Source organism: Alexandromys fortis, unplaced genomic scaffold (assembly GCF_014885135.2).
Source record: "Alexandromys fortis isolate MF-2015 unplaced genomic scaffold, M_Fortis_MF-2015_v1.1 scaffold_1, whole genome shotgun sequence".
NCBI classification, from domain to species: domain Eukaryota; kingdom Metazoa; phylum Chordata; class Mammalia; order Rodentia; family Cricetidae; genus Alexandromys; species Alexandromys fortis.
In genome coordinates this window covers 4,593,787-4,598,375 of record NW_026067927.1, presented here as the reverse complement: position 1 = coordinate 4,598,375, position 4,589 = coordinate 4,593,787, and the positions used below count along the sequence as shown (strand labels likewise).

Below are 4,589 nucleotides of genomic sequence, written 5' to 3'. Positions count from 1 at the left end.
CCGTTGACTTTGTGGACTGCTGATATTTTCCAGGCGGACTGCAGGGCAGAGTGTTTTTTATGTTTTCCATGCAGCAGATGTGGACCAATTCTGGGCACTGCTGAGCTGTGCTCTAAGCTCTCGGGATTCAGGAAGGAAGGCAGATGGAGCCTCGGGCCTGAGCAGCACTTAGTCCAGTGGGGTAAGTTGTGCAGAGTTACACAAGCCACAGATGGTGCTCTGTAAGATGACAGTGGTCCTCGCTAACAGACACAGATCCCACCATGTCAACTCTGTGATGTGGTGAGTTCGGGGCTCAGTGAGATGGTGCTCTGTAAGATGATAATGGTCCTCGCAAACAGACGCAGATCCCATCATGTCAACTCTGTGATGTGGCAAGTTCAGAGCTCGGTGAGGCTTCAGAACTTGCTGGGAGAGCACTGCAGACCTGTACAGGGCTGAAAGCTCTGAGGCAGATGTGGCCAGTCCCTTGCTGTCTTATATTCTCGACCTTATTCTTTTTGGGGTGCTGAGGAATCATTGACCCTGGGAAGCTTGTCTCAGTGTGCTGGGCAGAGTCCAAGGACGCTGGCAGAGGCATCATTGCAAAGGCTGTGCAGCCTGTGGGCTCATAGGACACCCCCTCTTTCATCCCAAATTGACCCTTCAGTGGTATGATCATCCCAGCACCAACGGCAAAGGAAAATCCCATCCTAAATCCAGTTCTTGCGCTGAGCCAGCTCTCCTGTGTATAGGTCACTAAAAGTGCCTAGTCAGGCATTATGCCATGACGTCAAGCCATTTCTGACCTGAGGCTTTCACTCTCTGCATTATTTATGACGCTGTCTCTATCAGTCTCGTTCTTGACAGATGTAAGAGCTCAAAACGGCCCTCTTTGTCCGTCTTCAAGAGGGCAGAGTGAACCAGTGACAGAATCCGGCTGGGGCTCATGGATATCCCAGCCTCTCACACGCACACGCGTGAGAGGCAGGAAGGACAGAAGTCACACCCGGCCACAATAGCAAATGTGCCAACGGCATGAGGCAGACTGAAGGTGTAAGTGTTCTGTTTGTTTCTGCCCGAGTGAGCTCGGGTTACTCTGAGGTCCCAGACTCAACCAAATACTTCCTCTACCTGGACCACTAAGGGCTGGTGGGGCAAGGCAGGGTGGGATTGACATTGGAGACGGTCATGGGCCCTTAGAAAATATCTGGAGGTAAGTAGCCAGAATGGATACTGCAGATAAGAGAAGTCTCCCTGGAGGCAGGGGCTGTCGTCTGTGCCCTACCCCGTTCATGCGGAAACCTACTCGCCGCATGATCGGAATTGACACCCCATAAAAGAGATTTATTTATTTATTTATTACTTTCATGTCTGCTGTGACCAAACACCTGAGAAGACATTACTTAAGAGCCAGGGCTTATTTGGGCTTGCAGTTCAGAGGACACCATCTCAGCATGGTGGGAAGGGCATAGCAGCAGGCAACAGGAGAATGTCACAGAGCATCAGGAAGCAGTAGACAGGAAGTGGGCAGGGCTACCCGACCTCAAGACCCGCCCCCAGCGACTTACTTCCCTAGTGAGATTCCACCTCCTAAAAGTTCCAGAATATTCCAAAACAGCACTTCTAGCTAGGAACCTAGCTTTGAAACACCCGAGCCTATGGGTATATTTCCAGGGCATACTGTTAAGCCCTTCTTCCACTGTGTGGGGAGAAGTGAACGGGAAACACCTCACCTCACACCAGCCTCAGACTTCTCAGGCTTCAGAACAGAGAGAGGTACATTTCTGGGGTTTATAACTTTTAGTTAGTTAGTTAGTTTGTTTGTTTGTTTGAGACAGAGTCTCACTTTATAACCCTGGCTGTCCTGGAACTCACTCTATGGAAGAGGCTGGCCTCGAACTCTGAGATCCGTCTGCCTCTGCCTCCCGCATGTTGGGATTGAAGGTGTGCACCACCATGCCCAGCAGTTTATATTTTTTAAACTGCATTTTACTTACTCATTTTTGTGGTTAGATATGCCACACACATGTGTGGAGGACAACCTGTGGGAGTCGGTTCTCCTTTCCCACTCTGTGGGGCCTGGGGATTGAGCCGAAGTTGTTGGATTTGGCAACAAGCACTTTGACCCACCTAACCATCTTGCTGGCCAAACTGAGTTTATAAGCTACCAGTCTGTAAGATTAGCTATTGCAGCCTGAATGAACTAAGAAAATCTCCAATTTCACACCCCTTCCATTTTCTGTGTTCACTTCTTGTGGGGGCTGTAACTAGTGACCACAGGTTAAACCACAGTGTACAGCACTGGGGGTTAGAAGTCCAAATAGTGAAGGAACTGGAGGTTGTGGGTGCTTAGCCAGGCTCCTGGGATGCAGAATGTTCCTCCTTCTCCGCGGGAACTGGCAGCCCCTCTTGGCAGTTTCTGTATACCCTCCGTTTGGGCACCTACACCCCCCACAATGGGTATCCACTACACATCACCAAGGGAAGCCACAGATGGGAGCACTGGGCAAGATGTAGATAAACTTCGTCCTGTGAGGGCTCGGCTTTGACTCCTGTATCAACAGGGACATGCCCCTGCCTTAACTCTTCACCCACATCACCTTCCCTCACTTTAACCATTTCAACTCTCTGTCTCATCTTTCACAGGCCCCTGGCACATCCTAGCTTATTCAAAGCACAGGCTCTACGTCTGGAGCCATCAGTGGAGATTCCAGGCTACTTACAGGGGCCCTGATGGCGCTCAAGTGCACTGGCTTGCTGCTCCTGCCGGCCCACGCTACACTACAGCCTCTGAGCTGCCTCTCCGACTCACACCCCTCTGGGGTTGGAAGGCACAGGAGAAGAGGCAGTTCAGGGACTCTTCCTCATCTGGACGCCGTCACCTCAGACCTAAATGCTTGGAGCTGCTGCCTCAGTGCTGCCTGGGAACACAGCCCGGGAACTGACAAACGAGCTGCAGCCCCTCATTTTACCCTTCTACTATCCTAAGAAGAAAAGAAGGGGTGTGGGAATCTGAATAGTTTCACAGCACTGAGAAAACAGGGGATGTCAGATTTTCCTGGAGGAGAATGGCAGTTGCCCCTTCCTCTTCCGGCTCTGAAACAGATTAAACATGAAAGACACAAATTCAGGTTGTCCCGTGTCCTTGAGTGTCCACTCCGCCTTTCCTAGAGCTGGTTAGCAAGCTCCAAACAGCTCCCATAACAGTTTGATCTGGTCATCCAGGCTCCCCTCGGCCTACCTCACCCCAGCACCGCTCTGCCTTCCTGTGCTCTCACTCCCCACCCCTACAGGCCAGCAGGGCCCCAGACCCTCTCCTGGCCACCCCACCTGACCCTGCTTGAGTTCTCCGTCCAGCACTGGCCACCTCAGCGCTGGCCACCTCACGGCTCACTTCTTCATTCTGTTTACTGTCTCTTTCCAGTGAAAGTCCCGAGGGGACTGAGGCCAGGGGCTTCATAAAGCACTTGCCCAGCGCTATAGGCTAGGCTGGCTTCCAGCCTTAGCACTGGGCAAATAAAGTATGGCTGGGGCTCCACAAGGATGAGCTTTACCCACTACCCAGACCTGGGATGTTACTGCATCTGAATCTTCAGGGAGAAATTTTATAATATCTGTTAAATCTTATAGTATGCTAACAGTTTAACCTTGCTATTCCCACCTCTAGGAATCTATCCCTCAAAAGTAATCCGATGCGTGTTAGAAACGTTACAAAGGCAAAACGCTGGAAATAACAAGAGCTGACGCGTAATTACCGCTTACCCCGTGCCAGCCTCCCTTCCAAACATTGTATGCATATGAACACATTTAACTTCACAACAACCCTGAAACCTCTTATTAATGCCTGTGTTTTCCAAAGGCAGAAACAGGCAGAGGGATTGGAGCCAGAAGCGGGGCCAGGACTGAAGTCCTGGGTCAGAGTCAAGAGTCCAGGCTTGCCCGGCATGGCGGCTCACACCTGTAATCCCAGCACTGGTGGATTGCTGTGAGTCTGAGGTCAGCATGGACTGCATGGAAAGGCTCTGTCCTAAGAAAAACAAAAGTCAAAACCCTTGACCCCATACAAGGTCAAAAGTTCTATGGGTCATTCATGCTGTGGGTCATCCCAGTGGAGGCTTTCAGCACAACTGTCTGAAGTGATAATAGACAAGGGACTATGTCTCTAGACATCTTGTGTGTGTTCTGAAATCACACCCCCTTAAGTTACATTTATTATGTTGATAGGTATTGCTGGGAAGACATCAGAATTATCAAACTCCAAAGACGCCAGGGACCAGGATTGCAGAATATTCCACAGACAAAAGTACATGGATTTCCAGGGCTGTGTTCTGTGGGCTTTGATAAACCAAGACGGGATTAGTGTTGCCTTCTGCAGTCTTTCAAAATTATTTAAAAGCTGTCTTTAAGCACTTTCTATTCTTAATGTGTGCTTTGCCGGCTTGTATGTCTAGGCACCCTGGGTGTGGTGTTCCTGGGTGTGCATAGGCCAGAAGTCATCAGATCCCCTGGAGTTGGAGTGAGACACAGCTGAGCCTCTGTGTGGATGCTGGGAATAGAGCCTGGATCCTCTGGAAAAGCAGACAGTGTTCTGAACCTCGGAGCCATCT

At 50.4% G+C, this 4,589-nt stretch overlaps 1 long non-coding RNA gene across 1 annotated transcript; it reads left to right on the top strand.

Moving 5' to 3' along the window:
* On the top strand, positions 1–3,001 carry LOC126502765 (uncharacterized). Its single transcript, XR_007592047.1, has 3 exons — positions 1–181; positions 835–1,035; positions 2,629–3,001. It is a non-coding gene; the product is annotated as an uncharacterized lncRNA (long non-coding RNA).
* Positions 3,002–4,589: the final 1,588 nt, after the last annotated feature.